Below are 17089 nucleotides of genomic sequence, written 5' to 3' on the forward strand. Positions count from 1 at the left end.
TATAATATAAAAGAAAAGAATTCCCTATCGGTCACCTCTCTTTTATTCTCAGCCTTGACAAAGTCACTATAGGATGAGTTAAGAGAGGGGAGGGAAAAAGGGGTTTGAGGTCAAGATAATCTGGACCAATAGGGGTTCCAGTAGGGGACAATCCTAATAGATAGCAGAAATCAAGAACAGTAGGGGCCATCATCCCACATCTGAATTGAAAGAAATTAAAAGCAGAATTCCAAAAGCAAAGGGCAGCAGGTATTAAGAAAGGGTCCTCCAAAATAGTGAACCTAGATAATTGAAGGGCGTCGAAAAAGTAGAGCTCTTGAAGATCCAGAGTCCTATCAGGGACAGCTCGATCATACCATTCTTGTCACTCTGGTCTTATAGTGGGCCAGTAGCGATGGGGGCGGTTCATCCTCCAGTTTCCCTAATCAAGACCACCTTCATAAATGAGACCATGGTCCTCTAGACGTGAATATAGAGCTGGAAGCTCAATAGGAATCTCCCTGAAGATGGGCCCAAGCACATACTCTTGTTGCTCATGACGACGAGGAATGAAGATGCGTCCGTCAATGGCGCTTTTCTCACCGGCCTTGTACTTCTCACACTCTGCATTAATAATCCTTTTCAAGGTCATAGACGGACTCGCATGCTCCATGAACGGTATTTTCAAAGAAAAAGAAGCCATGGATAGAAAAGTTTTCTTAGAAGATGAAGTCGGGAAAGAGAGTAGAGGAAAAATGAAGGTCAGTAGAGATGAAAGGTTTATGTGATAGGCAAATAGGTGAATTCAAAGCACGAAATAAAAGGGTTTTAAAACTTTTGTGTCTAAAAAATATACTTAGTCGTGTTGTACGAACGGAATTCATAAAGAAGTACTAAAGTTACGTATGCGAAAAGTTTCTTTCTATATTGATAATTATGGAGGGAAACGCATCTCAAATACTGATGTCAGCTTCGAAATAAAACATTTGGCTTCGAAGCCAAATTTTGGCGCCAAAATGAAATGACAAACGGCTTCGAAAGTAGGAAGCCGACTTCGAAGCACATTCCATGCCTCACGGTGAAAGAGTGCTTAGGTATTTGTTTACTTCAAAAGGATTAAGGACATGTTTGTAGGTTTCTAAATGAGAGTAAAATCCTTCAAAGCAAAACTTGAAACACTTTTCGGTTAGAAATTGTTTGTTCTAAGTTTCAAACCAATAGTTGGTTTGATAGTATATAGAAGAAATTACTTTTTTCGAATAAACTAGTACAATACTTAACGGAAGTTTCCATGTAGTGGAAAATATAGACTGTTTGTCGAAACAAAATTGATTTGAAAGTCCTTGATTATATTAACCATATGTTGGGGGGTTGGATAAGATCAAATCAAGTTTCGAAGGGCAAAATTGGTGAATTCGGAGCTCTGATTCTAAAAGGGAACCAGCAAAAGTTGTTAATTACACTCCATAAGTTGGAAAAGTTCAAATTGGGTTTTTATTGTTTCATTAAGTTTGACCAAATTAAGATTCGAATGATGAAATTGTTGATTTCGAAGCCCTAAGTTTGTTTGACTTTGACAAATGGGGTAAAATCAAACCATGCCAAGTAAAAGAAAACATCTTAGCTTTATTAAAACAAAAGCAATTATATCAGAAGTCTTCTTTGGCTACATATTCGAGTTCATAAAAATAAGGAATAGAACAAATAACAAGGTCATGAAATTTGCTCCAACTATGATCAATGAACTTCTGTTCTTTCTTTATTCTATCTTTTATCTTCTCCAGGCTAGGCTGCTGAAGTTGATATGCTCTTACTTGGTAAAAAAGTTTTTCGGCCTTTACTTCGAATTCTGTTTCTTTCAACCCTTGTTCCATCTCATCCATGTCTAAGTCATCCCAGTATGCAGAATCCTTATTCTTGAAATCATTATATTCATCGATGAGGTTCTTGGCTTCATATTGGGTATGAACTCGACGGGCTGAGATTTGATCCAAAGATCGAGTGGTGGCCACAAAAATATGGTGCCAATGAAGAAGCAATGGGAGTTGATCCAAAAACATTTGGAGCTCTGCTTAGGCAATAGGGTTGAGGACATGACCCTGGGTCATAACATCACAGGCCTATCGATAGTTTTTGAGAGGAACATCGTCCTCGAGAACATTGAAGGGCAAGTGAGTAAAGGCCGCAAGCAGAAGTTAGACTTGTTGTCGCTGATGTTTGGAAGAAGGAGATGGAGGGTGATAAGTGGGGAGAAACTGGTCCTCAAAGAGGGTAGGTCTCAATTTCTCCATCCGATGAGGGTTTTACGGGAGAGGAGGTGCAGGAGTTTCTATCTCGAAAAAAGGAAATTGGGGGTTGTTGACGATATCAAGCCAGTTAGAAGAACAAAGTTTTGCCTTTTGGGCTAAGAATGACAGGCTGTACTCTAGAGCCTCTTCTGGACGGTGCGTGGCTTGTACTATCTTCGTAGGCATGGACAATGTGTACCATGCTATGAGTAAGTTGTCTTCCAAATGGCGTCGACGGTCGATGGGTGCATATGGGTAAACCACCGAACTCCGAGCAAATAGGGGAAAGTTAGGGGATCAACAAATTTAACCAAATGATGATTGATTCGTTCCCTTAACTTAGACTCCTCAGGTTCCGGCCAGCTTCTCCAACCAGAAGCCCTGGAAGAAGAAGAAGCTGCAGCTTCATCCCACGCAGAAGGTTTTGGGTCAGAAGAAGAGCTTCTAATATCCATGTTTGCAAATTTTTGGGTTAAAGAATTGCGAATAACAGGCCTGTAGTCCAAAGGTCGATAGTTTGCAAAAGCTTCAATGACTTGAATATAGGAAGGTGGGTAAAGATGGCTAATCAATGCATGAAGATTCTTTCGAGGGCGAACAGCATCATCAAACAACTCTTCATATGCTTGATCGAGGTAAGAAAAGGTTTGTTTGGCCATGAGAGCTGAACTAGTTTTTTCGAATACTGAGATAGTGGAAGTGTTCAAGGATTAGAAGTAAATTTAATGCGAATATTTCATGGATGAATGACGGTTGCATTTTTAAAAAATGCAAAGCCCATGCATGTTCTAAGACGTGGGTAAAATACCTTGATCCACTAATATCACCAAGTATTGGGTATATTAGTGCGGGGGGTAATGTTGGCTACATATTTAGTAAAAAGTCAATCACAGTTCAACACGTGGCAGGATGAGGGTAATACGGGAAGACAATTCAAATCTTCGATTGTAATCGTATACGTGGCAGTTAGTATTGGTTTTGATAAGATCTGCGTAGCATTGGATCAGCAAAGAGATGCAAAATAATATGGCTTCAAAGGTTACTCATATTTAAATTCAAAATCAGGAGGGAAGCCTAACATGATTAGCGATCATGGAGGGGCGGTTCGACGGTTAGAAGTGTAGTTCGACGGTTGTCATTGAGAAGTATAAATAGCAGAGAAGGCCCCAGAAAGTGTCCCCAGACTCAGATCCAAAAAACCAGTTTTATCTACTTTATTTTTCCTTCCAGTTTTCATATTTCTTGTTCTTTACATTCATGTACTTCAAATTCCTGCACTGCATTTCGTTCATAGGAGTAGTTTTCAAGTAACTTGTTGCTATAAACCTCTACGAGGCTGATTTGGATATTTGTAAGTCTTTCATTTTGCTTAATGAAATGCTACAATTGTTCTTCATTTAATCATTGTTTGTTTAATTCTCCTAAACAAAGCCATTAGTAGAAGTCCTCTTCATTGAGGCTGAAAGAACTAAAGCACAATCGTCTGATAATTGGTTAGCAATTAATATTCTGTAAGGACTGATTGATCCTTGCTGGCACGCTCACAATTACAAAAATAACCTTCGAAAGCCAAAAAGCCAAAAAGTTGAAAAGTCAATGATCAAAATGACACAAGTTCCAAACTATAGGAACCGTTAGTGTAATTCACCCAAGTATAAATTACACTTGCCTCTCCTAAGTTATCTCTTTTTGCCCTTTTGCCCTTTTGCTCTTTTGCTTTTGCTTCTGCTTCTGCTTTTACTTCTGCTTCTGCTTCTGCTTCAGTTGTTTGTTTCATTTTTCCCCTTCGATTAGTCTATCCTAAGTTCATGAAATTTGCTGAAATGAGCTAGTTATTCACTCTATTTGGTTTTGAATTTTTAAAAATACTTTTATGAGTTTTCAATATATATTTTATTATTTTTACATTTTAAATTCACTTGATCTATATACGCTTAAATATATATATATATATACATGCAATTTGTAATTTTTTTTAAATATACAAAAAATTATATTTAAAGATAATTAGTGTTTTATGATTTGAGTACATGAATCTACTTGATGATGATAATAAAGGTAACTATATTATGTCATAAATTTGAATTAATGGTTTTATGAAATTTGGTTTAGCCACTGCTGGAAAAATGACTTTTAGCGGCGTTTAATTTATTTAGTGACGCTTACCACCAAACGCCGAGGACACGGCCGTCGCTGTAAGTTTATGACGTTTTAAAAACGTCATAAAATTAGTATGGCGGCGTTTATAAAAACGCCGCTGAATGTGGTAGCCAACGGTAACATGATGCCACACAGGCATTCAGCGACGCTTCAAAAACGTCATAATAGTTTTTTTATTATTTTAAAAATATAACTATAGTGGCGTTTTGAAAAACGCCGCAATAGATTTTTTTTTTTTTAAACTACTAATTTTGTGAGATTTAATTTTAAATATATACCTGTAAAATAGCAATATGAATAAAACTTTGTATAGACATATATTTCTGTGAGATTACTATTCCCTCACGTCTATAATAGTACCCAATACAACATCCTTCAAGAAAAAAATCCAATAAGTTCAATCCCAAAAAACCAAGCAGCCATCTCATGCACAGTTTCACATCATCCAACAACAATCTAAGATTATTATTATTAAGAAATCAATAAAATTTAGTAACTACAAAATTTAGTATAAAGTATAATTTTACAGGTATAAATCAATAAAATCTTATTATGAGGGAGCTTTGACACTCTCATAGATTAACTCCCATGGCACAAGTGATAATGGTCAATTAAATTATTTTTTTCCTTTTCAAAATAAACAAAGAAATCAAAATGAAACAGTGAACAGAGTTGTAAATTTATATATTTTACCAATCAAATATACAGTATATATCCCAATCATCTTACAACACTACACTCAACATACATATGTGGGAACACCATTAAACAGACTCATACACAACCAAATCGAGATTAGAATTCAAACACAGTTTCTAAAACACAAAGCAAACAGAAACCTGTAACATGTTTTGATAGAACCAAATATAAACTAGGTACTTCCATGACTCTGACCACCACTTGAAACCCAATCCAGGCCCTTACTTTAAAAGTTCACAGCAAAGTGTCTCCTACCATAGCGCACCAAAAATGTTAAAGCTTTGCCTATGATTGGGGGGGGGGGGGAAGAAATGAGAACCAATATAATTTACAGAGGACTTACGAGTTTCGTCTCAACCGTAGCCTGAAAATGTGCAGTGTTCTCCCTGAGCCTTGCAATTTCTTGTTGCATGCGTAAAACTTCAGTGCTGAACTGCTGTAGAATCCACAAAAACAAAATGCAAAGTGAGAACGATTATAGAGTAAGTGATAGAGATTCAGCAAGGTAAGACCCTTTATTAATTAAAATTAAGGTTCTAAAAGTTCAGCCACTTTTACTGACTAAAATAACAAAATCCAGATCCTTACCATTTCCCTATTTCAATAATTAGAACTTCTCAAGCTCTAGAGAACGTTGATATTTTACATCTATCTATAAAACGAGGTAAGGTGTATATATATATTTGAAGTGCTAAGTTTTGACAAGTAACAAAGAATCTCAGATCTCACAGAATTCAGATTCAGAGAGTTCCAAGTAAATTCAATATATAATTTTCAACATACACTTTGTTGTTTATGTTACCTCATAAATGGACAAAATTGTATTGGTTACTGGCATTAAATATCACAATCACATCTAAAACCATTGCCTCCAAGACTTGGTGATATTGCATATCACAATTACACAACACCACCAATAGCATGATGCTGCCCAAAGGAACCAAGACATGCTTACTAGAATAACTAAACACTATCTAAACCAAGACATTGAGATATTGCTGACCACAACTACTACTGGTCAAACTATGGGTTTTCTATATAAACTCAGCTGATCATCCTAATTGACAAAGTTGGAATTGATTCTATTAGTTGCATATGTCATTCCTTTCTCACACACTGACAACAGGATGTTACCACTGTAGAGAAAGATTATTTCCAAGGGGCTCTGTGTATATGAGTAAATTGATGATCGTACTTAACCCGTAAGGTCTACTTTAAATACACAAAGGTTTCCCATGTGAGTTTGCAATGAACAAAGCAATCATTATAACAACTGGAGTGATCAACTGTTGCAAAAACATAAATGAATTATGTTATTTCCATGGTTAAATGCGTTCACTAGTTTACCCAACTAGATAAGCATCGACTACATGAATATCAATCAAATGATCAAATGATAAACTAAAAGACTAATTGACCATAAAAGTTCAGTCCAAGATTAAGCTGTGAGTTTGCTCCTCTGATACATAACCACACTTATGCCAAGGAAAAAGAAGATGTGTAGGTAACTGCATTAGGGGAAAAAAAGTTATCTAATGATGTATAAATGGTCACAGAAACCACATGTTCACTACACCTCCCAAAAATATCAAAAGAACACTCACGGCTTGCGACGAGAAGCCCAACCCGCATGTGCTTCAAACTGAGAAGGGCTGACCTGCTCACAAATGTTGAAATAGTAAACACCTCAATGAGAATCAAATAAAGATGCAACTCGAGCAGCAAAAAAAAAGTACCTCACTTTGGCAGCAAAGGCAAAATATTCCAAAACCCTTCTTATAACCTTCTGTGCATTTCTGTAGATGACAAGTAATCAGAAAACAAATACATATCACAACAAGGTGCTTCACTGGGAAAGCGTTGCTTCCACAAATAAAAAAAATATGTTAATTGTTTAATACATTTGATCTTTATAAAAAGCAACATAAACATTTCCTTAAACCAAAATAATAATATGTATGTGCTCATCTTAACAACCTGCCCATGAACAAAATAAGCTAGTTCAGTTCCATCAGGCAGTGCATCATCTTGAAATACCAACTTGTGCAACCGCAAATCTCTTGAGAAAAAGACAAAAATCAAGTATTTAGTCCACTAAATCAGCCAACTTAATCAATCAAACCAGAAATGATGACGAAGATACATCCACCCATGACACAACTTAACAACTTCAAGAACATATGCTAACTTGCGAGTTAACCTCCCCCGAGTCTTGCTTCATGATGAACTAGAGGAGACACTGTCAGATGACTTTGGAATGGAAATAATTGTTGGTGACCTAAAATTATCAAGGCAAAATATATCAGAATCAAATATATATATTGCTCAATAAAAGAAAATTATATACTATGTTTTATTCTGCAAAACAAATGGGAAAAACTCTAATTTAAATGCTAGCAAACACATGCACATGCAAAAACACAAACTATTAAAGAGTGACTATATTTACTATTTAGTATTTACCAGCAACAAAGAACTCAAAATCAGTGGTTTATATTTCAATTATACTTGTTGAACCACTGATTGCTGCCAAAGCAGGGCTTACTCACACCATCAAAACAACAATGGACATCATAGGTAACAGTTTGACAAAATTATGGCCAGGGCAAAATCAAATCCAGTGCTAGATGTTCATTTATGAGCAATGATCACCGTATCACCTGATGATTGTGTGTATGACTAGTTTAGTCCCCATTGGATATGGGTCTGGAAGGGATAAATTGAGTCCTAACGTAACCTTTCTCATAATTTGCACAATATTACGAGTCTCTTTAGCAGAAAACATGGCAATTATTTCACCATGCAAAATCTACCTACTGTGCAGCACATAAAGGGCCAACTCCAATGCATGGCTTTGGTTTTATAATGATCCGAAGCTGGGAATACAAACAAATTAAAGTGTGTAATGAAGCAAACAGGTAAGATTATGCCAAATTAACTATTCCCAAGGATAAAATATTAACACATCTCTTAAATATTTTAAGCTCTGTGACCAGCCTATTCCATCTGAATTTTGTCTTCTGTCAAATTTTACAACTTCCTTGTCCAAAATTTTCTTCCAAATTTCACCCCCTCCCTAATATTATATATAATATCATAACCTTACATTTATCTTTTCTTATTGGGTTAGTTTCACTTTTATCTCTTAAACTAAATAAATAAATAAAAACACAACCAAATAGGCCTCAAATCATTTCCCTTTTCAAACCATATTCAAACATAACATTAAAGGATTAGAATGCATTTTGAAATCATACATACTAAAAACAGACTTGACTAACTCATGCTCAACAACTAAGGTCTTTTTTCCTCAGGTTTTTTCCTCCGGTTAAGATAGGGCTAGCTGGAGTGACCTCAAGTACTTTTGGCCTGTTCATGAATATACCATTACTTCAAGATATCAATAGTATACTTTCTGAAATATGAGGGACCATGAATACATCTGGAATTATACATATATATATATATCCATAGTACATATAGAGACAGAAATGAACGAATGAATTTGAACACATACGGGAATTAGCAAAAGAATTGAGGGATGTAGATGACCTCTGCAATTGCTCTGAGCTTCAATGCCAATTCGCTATAGAGAAAAAAAAAACACATATATAAATCTTAGGTCTTCAAGATTGAGAGATCAAGAGAGAGATTGAGAGACCGAGAGAGAGAATGAGAAACCTACACAGAGAGATCCATACTTGTGAACCATGATGGCGAGCGTGAGAGAGAGGTAGGGCATGCGAGAGCGAGAGAGAGAGCTGGAGCAATTGAATAAATTGGGGGAACAAATTTATATATATATACATATATATTAAGAAAAGGAAACAAATTGGGAAAAATAAATTAGAAATACAACTAAAACAAGTAGTTTTACATCATTACCTCATTCATATTCCCCACCAATAGCTAACAACAGAACATAAAGAATCTTCATGTTACTGGTGAAGTGACTCCAGTTTGCATGAAAAGTGCAATGCTATTGAAATAACTGAGGAACAAGTAGCTACTAAGTGAACTCCATTTCAAATTTTATGCAACAGACAACTAGAAAATGCTATGAAAGTTGATTAATCACACCTTTATCCAATTTTCCATTAATGAAAATATTAAATACATTCCCATTTGATAGCCAAAGAGGCTCCTTTTGGCTCAGGAGGATGCACCACTCGCTATTTCCTGTTGATCGACACACCTAGAATTGAAAGCCAACACAAACAAACGAAATCAACAGAATCATTAACAAAACAGAATCAACAACCAACACAAACAAACAAAAATCAACAACCAAATCAGATTTACGATTGTCATATAGAGAGAGAGAGATAGAAGGGGGTAGATCCGAACCTTTCTGCCTTCTCTCAATGCCTTGATCTCCGTATATGCAATGCCTTGATCTGCACAAATGAAAATCAACAACCAAATCAACAGAAAGACCTTCGCAATAGAGAGAGAGAGACCTTCGAAATCGAGAGACAGAGAGAGCTTTGAAATCCAAATCGAAATCAACGAGATGTCATTCAAATATCAGTTCAGCTTGAGAGAGAGAGAGAAAGAGACGGATAGGGACAGAGACAATGGAGCTCACCGATCTGAACCGCTGAGATGAACTTCAATTTCGATTTCGAGAGGGAACTTTGAAATGGCTCTGATGAATCACCGATCTGTTCACTGAGACCAAGCCGAATCTCTGAATCTCCAAATCACCGAGCTGAATCTCTAAGATAATTAGGGTTTAGACAACAGAGAGCGAGAGAGAGAGAGAGAGAGAGAGAGAGAGACAGTAACTCACCGATCTAAATCGATTTTGAGAGAGGACTTCGAAATGGCTCTAATGAATCACTGATGTAAGATCTTCAAAATGGCTCTGATGAATCACCGATGTAAGATTTTGAGAGAGTGAGAGCGAGAGTCAGATTCAAAATAAAGGTGAAACAAGGAGAGGGGAGCGTGCGTGACAGAACCCATTTCAAGGCATTTATAAACATCTTCTGTTCCTGAAACGGCACCGTTTTGATTAGAGAAAAATGCGACGTTTTTCAAATGCCATTAAATATTACAAACAGTGACGTTTTAAAAAATGCCATTAAACATACGCCACCAAAATAGATATTTCTTGTAGTGAGCCCAGTTTGACAAGAGGTTTTTCGAGTTTTTAGTCAGAAGTCAATAAATTTAATTTCATTATTAAAATGTCATAATTATCTGCTCAATTAAAAAAAAGTTCCAAACATGATAATTTTATTCACTTCATAAAAAAATTAAAAAGTAAAATAGTTAAAACTATGTTTCTAAATTGTTGGCACCATAAATAAATAATTTTATTATTAGTTATTATTTTATAATTGCTGGACACGTACTCATTTGAAGGTTATGAGAAGTTATGAATCATTAAACACATGTGAAATAATGATGGACAATGTGGAGGATCATGGAGCATAATGTGGAAAACATTAAGCATGAATTGGAGATTAAAAAAAATTATGGAGACATAGAGATGAAGTGAAAAATCATGAAGTGTGAAGTGTGGAAGATGGAAGACTATGGTAGCTATTAGGTAATTTTTTCCTACAAATATTTTCTTATAAATAGTCATTCATAGCTACATTGTAAAAGAGCCAGAACTCAAATAAAAAACAATTAATTTCTATTTTTCTTGTCATTTATATTTCCCACACTTAATTTTCTGCACTTTATTTTATGCACTTCATTTTCGAAACATAAGAGTAAAGGTAAATTTTCTATACTTTATTTTATGCATTTCCTTTTCGAAGCATAGGAATGGAGGGAAATTAATGCTTAGTTTGATTGTTCACCCAATCATCTTTCTCCGTTTCCCTCATTCTTCTTTTAATTTTTCTTTTCTCTACACTTGACAATTTTGAAATACTTTTCATTAAGACAAAAGAACCGTTAACACAATCGTTTGATAATTGGCTTGAATTTAATCTGTAAAGACTTTTCAATCATTGGTAGCACGCTTGCATTTATGATATTTTTCTTCATATGAAAAATAAGCCAACACAACCAGCTCTAAAAAAATAGATCCAAAAAAACGCAACGCTCAAAAAATATAACCATAAAATATCTATTGATCGGTTAAGCTCTATTAGTGAAGAGTTTCTTTCGGTATAGTCTTATTTTTTATTTTGTAGTGTTTTAGTGGACAATTATACTCTTTTTATTAATGTGACAGGTATGATGTGACACTTTAATGTGTCAAGTATTAATGTGACACTCCAACGATGTGACACTCTAAAAAAATTAAAACTCCTTAGTGTATTTTTTTCAAATGTGACAACATGGTAGGTATAATGTGACACTCTAAAAATTCTACTATAAAAAAATTAAAAATTTCTTAATATACTTTTCTCAAATATGATAATATGGTAAGGATGATGTGACCCTGCAAAAAACTAAAAACTCTTTAGTATATTTTTTTTCAAATGTGACAACGTAACGGGTATGATATGACACTATAAAAAAATTAAAAACTCTATAGTATACTTTTTCCAAATGTGACATGTGACACTCCAATGTGACGGGTATAATGTGACACTCTAAAAAAATTAAAAACTATTTAGTGTATTTTTTTTTCAAATGTGACACTTTAATGTGACAAGTGTGATATGACATTAAAAAACTCCTTAATGTACTTTTTTCAAATGTGATACTCCAATGTGACGAATAAACGAGTCATTACACATCCAAAGATACCAAATAGATCACAAGAAAAAATATGAAACTATATGGATTATAAGTTCAAAATATGAGACTTATTGATCAATCTCCCTAATTTTAACACAATCTTTTATACATCTTAAAATATGTTTATATGTTTTTTAATACTAAAGCAATCATAAGATCTGATTTTGACATTTTTCTCAAAGTAATAAAATAATGTGTACTATTATTACTTCTTCCATCTCAAAATATTAGTTTCTTATTTTATTTTTTATTGTCTTAAAATATTAGTCTTTTTTCAAAAATCAATGACTAAAATAATATGAATTTTCTATTTTATCTTTATTTTAAATTCATTAATAATACAAAAAGTACAATCATGATAATTGATATTCCAAAAAAATGTACTATTAAAGAGTAATTTGGGAAAATTAATATTTTTAAAGTACAATAATTGTACTATAAAAAAAATTTGAATTTTTCAAAAATGACTATTATTTTAGGATAGAGATTTTTTCAATGGGGTCTTTTGGGGACAATGGTAAAAAGTCAATTTTTTAGTTTTTTAGCTTTTTTAGCCAAAAAAATCAACTTTTTTACCCAAAGCAACCCAACTTTTTGCCAAAAAAGCCACCAAAAAAGTCAAAAAACTAAAAAGCCAATTTTTTACTAACTTCCCAAAACACCACTTAAGACATTATTTTGTTGCCTTTGAGAAATATTTCATATTATTTAGGTGCCGTTTGGTAATACTTACGTTTTCAGTTTTCTGTTTATATTTACAAAAATTTTAAAAACTCAAATAAAAACCTGTTTGGTAAATTTTTGATTTATATCAGTGGTCTCAGTTTATAAATTTGGCCAAAAAATGTAAACTCAATAAATGTGTTTCCATTTTGAGTTTTCAGTTTTTTTTTTTTTACCACCCAACATTAGCCACCACCCGCCACCATTTTCCACCACCGTCTTCCGCTACCACCACCAGTCCCCACCACCAATTGCCACCACTACCACTCATCCACCACCCGCCACCACCACCCACTACTTGCTACCGCCATCATCACCACCACCAGCTACCTGCCATCCATCCGCCACTACCCACCACCCGCCACCACCATCCACCGCCCGCCACCACCATCCACCGCCCGCCACCACCACCCACCACCACCAGCCACCTGCCACTCACCCGTCACCGCTTCCCACCACCCACCACCATTACCACCACCACCACCACCATCGCCATCACCCACCCGCCATCACCACCCACCACCACCACCACCACCACCCACTCGCTACCACCCATCTCCCGCCACCGTCACCTACCCACCTACTACCACTACCACCCGCCACCTACCCACCACCATCACCACCCGCTATCCACCACCCACTGGCCACCACCACCCGCCACCACCACCACCACCACCCACTCGCTACCACTCGCCACCGTCACCCACCCATCCACCCACCATCACCACCCGCCACCTACCCGCCACCACTCACTTGCTACCACCCATCACCCGTCACTGTCACCGTCACCCACCCACCCACCACCATCACCACCTGCCACCACCACCCATCTGCCCGCCACCACCCGCCATCCGCCATCCACCCATTTGCCACCACAACCCACCACCCGCCGCCACCACCACCACCACCACCACCACCCACTCGCTACCACCCACCACCAACCATTGTCACCCACCCACTCACCACCACCATCCACCCGCCACCACCCGCTACCCACCACCACCCGCTACCCACCACCCACCGTTACCACTTTCCACCACCGTCTTCCGCCGCCACTTGCCATTTCTCACTCCTTTTTATATTGTTAAATTTTTTTAAACATTTTGTCAATTACCAAACACATTTGTAGTTTATGTTTTTCTAAAAATAAACAAAAAATAAACAAAAACTAGTTTATAAAATTTTTGTAAATATAAACTGAAAACGTAAACGTTACCAAACAGATCCTATTATTTGATAATTGTCAAATTATTTTTCAAAAATTGAACAAAGGCCCTGTTTGTTTACCACATATAAGAGGTAGATATGAGGACGGGGTCAGATTTAATATGAGGTGGTGTTTGTTTGTTTTGGATATAAAGAATCCGAATAGTATATGATGTAAAAGGGGATATGCAATATCCCCCCTTATGGTATTGTATATCCCTTACCGTTGGATATAAAGAATCTTTCATTCAAAAGTTAAAAATAATCACTCTCTTCTTATCTTATCATATATCCTATCTTAACTAAACATAGTATACGTGACCCCACGATATATATAATCTATCATATTATATCCCATCTTTTTCCTTTAAGTATTATATATTCTCATCAAACTCTTATATCCATTTTGAACTATTAAACAAGACTTACAAATTTTAAATTTTAAAATTACTCAAAATAGAATGCCACGTAGACTTCCTTGTACCACCAAATAATTTTCCCCCAAACATAGCCAAAATTCCGAAGTTATTTGGTGTCATTATACTAATGGGATACTAGCATATTACTCGTATTATGCATGAGATTTTGTGATTTAAAATGAGTTATTATGCAAAAAAATTGTATATGGTTCTCCTTATCAAATGATTATACATACGACTATCTTATACGTTGATTTATAAATTTGTTAACTATCCATTTTCTAAGAGTAGCATGATATACCCTGATAACATTTGTCAAGTCTCCACCCTTCACCAATCATCATCTCTCTAATTTTCATCTCCTCTTTGTTGACCACATCGACTCTTATTTAAAACATATTTACTATGCGATCACCCTTACTTTTAATTTCATTTCCTTACCTTTCTCCCAAGTCGACCTCTATCCCTACTTGCAACCTCTTTTCTCTACTCTCAAGTTGCCTCCGCCCTTCATCCCATTGTTTGGCTATTAAAATTATCGTTAACCATCAATTGATAATAAATTAGTTGAGCTAGTATAAATTCTCAAACAAACTCGAATTTGACTCGTATAAAATAATCAATAACTTTGTATGTGTTGTATATACAAATACTAATAAATAAATAAAATGAACAAAAAAAATCCTTTTTTAATTTTAGAACTTTTTATTTTGCTTTTATGATTATGGTTTTTTTTTTTAATCTATAAAATCATACATGTGAGAACAACATAGATAGCTAAATACATGTATATCTATCTATATATTATATAATAAAAATGAGGTTTCTAATGAGAAGCCTCCTAAGAGTTCCAAACTCTCATTTTAAAATTATTAATTTTTCAATTTATAAAATAGATTAAAAAAACCTATTGGGAAGATAACAAAAATATTTTATAATCTCTCCATCATAATCTTTCTCACCAATTTAAAAAAAAAAACATTAAAACTTGCATTCATTTTCTCTCATCAAAAAAATTAGATAATTTTTTTCATGAAAGTTGTGGGTATTTATCTATATCTTATACATTATATTATAGCATAAAAAAAATTAAATATATAAACAAATAAAATTAATAAATTTAATTTTTATTTATTCAGTTAAAATATTTCTTTTGCCTCTCAATATCCAATTTTAAAATTTAAAAATCTAAAATGTTGATATCTCCCACTATCGTACTTTAAATTAATAAAACTCAAATATCCATCACATGTTTAACTTGCATCATAACTTACATAAATAATAATAATTTAAAACACATAGAAAGCACAGATAAATTAAAATTTTAAAAAATAGGATCCCATAACTTCATCGAAAATAAATTTTTAAAAAAATAGAAACCACACAAAAAATAAAGAAGATAAGAATTTGGGTATGGATCTCAAAAAGATATAACAATACCTAAATTTGAATTATGATTTAGTAATATAATTATCTATTTTTTTTATGTATATCTATCAAAATTTTGAATCACTTAATGGGACAAATTAATTAATTTTCTAAAATTATTGATTTTTCAATTTGTAAAATAGATTAAAAAACTATTGATTGATTTATTTATTTAATTATTTTAGAAATAATAACTATCCCTTAATTCATGGATTTCAAATGGAAAGATAACAAAACTATTTGATAATCTTTCCATCCTAATCTCTCTCACCGATTTTCAAAAAAAATATTAAAACTTGTCTTCCTTCAATCTTTCCCAAAAAATCAGATAATATTTTTCATGAAAGTTGTGGATATTTATCTATATCTTATATATTATATTATAACATAAAAAAAACACTAAAAATCAGAAATACAAATAGATTAAAAAAATTGATTTTTATTTATTCAGTTAAAGTCTTTCTTTTGCATCTCAATATCCAATTTTAAATCTTAAAAATCCTTAAAGTTTATCTAAACAAATCTAATTTGAAAACATCTTCCACCATCATACTTTAAATCAATAAAACTAACATGTATATCATATATCTAACTCACATCATAACTTACCTAAATGATAATAATTAAAAACAAATAGAAACCACAGATAAATTAAATTTAAAAAAAAAATAGAAACCCACAACTCCATCATAAATAAATTGGAAAAAAAAAATCGAAACCACACAAAAATTAAAAAGATAAAAATTTAGATATGAATCTCAAAAAAATATGACAATATCTAAATTTAAATTATAATTTAATAATATAATTATATATTTTTCTGATGTATATCTATCAAATTTTAAATCACTTAATGGGACAAATTAATTGTGACAACCACCTCCTTAATTAAGCAAATTAATTAAATTGATTATGTGCTTATTGCTAATTATGTGATTATATGTTATGAAGTGTTATTGTTATGCCATGTGATTACTTGAATTGTGTTATTATGGATAGGTAGGTTAGAGTGAATACTAAACATGTCTGATTCATTAATTTTAATAAGATAGAATTAAGCAATTGGATAGGAATTAGAGCCTAATTCACATTAATATAATTTAATTTAGTGTAATTACGATCATAAGATAATGAGAGTTAATTTAAATTGAGTAAATTGAATTTAAATTAGTTTATATGATTTATTACTTTATTTGTGTGAACCTTTATGTGTATGATTAAAGAATTAGAGTATGACTCATCAAATTGACTAGGAGTAAGAGAGTGGTGTAGTGGACTTTGTGAGCTAGAGTTAAACACGTAGAGAGAGAGAGGGAGAGAGTTTGAGGATTAGAGCTCAACATAGAATAGGAGAAGAAGAAGAAAGTGAAGAAAAACATTGAAGCTACGGTTTAACTCTTCATAGATTAACCAAGGTAAGAATTCTCTACCAAATTTCATGGAAATGAGAAGTTATACCTTAATCCTTTAGTTTTTGTC

The 17089-nt window shown here is 33.9% G+C and overlaps 1 long non-coding RNA gene across 8 annotated transcripts; it reads right to left on the minus strand.

Moving 5' to 3' along the window:
* Nucleotides 1–5082: 5082 nt before the first annotated feature.
* On the minus strand, nt 5083–10125 carry LOC114308034 (uncharacterized). Of its 8 annotated transcripts, none has more exons than XR_014348659.1 (13): nt 9919–10125; nt 9715–9837; nt 9474–9523; nt 9207–9321; nt 9012–9117; nt 8812–8887; nt 8644–8712; nt 7315–7404; nt 7104–7185; nt 6863–6922; nt 6731–6783; nt 5470–5562; nt 5083–5377 (listed from the first exon to the last, which is right to left on the minus strand). It is a non-coding gene; the product is annotated as an uncharacterized LOC114308034 (long non-coding RNA). The 8 variants fall into 8 exon arrangements; XR_014348668.1 differs by having other exon boundaries at nt 7270–7404; XR_014348669.1 differs by having other exon boundaries at nt 7104–7404; nt 8679–8696.
* Between the last annotated feature and the right edge of the window lie 6964 nt (nt 10126–17089).

The sequence above is a fragment of the Camellia sinensis genome, chromosome 1, assembly GCF_055761805.1.
Source record: "Camellia sinensis isolate YWXY chromosome 1, ASM5576180v1, whole genome shotgun sequence".
NCBI classification, from domain to species: domain Eukaryota; kingdom Viridiplantae; phylum Streptophyta; class Magnoliopsida; order Ericales; family Theaceae; genus Camellia; species Camellia sinensis.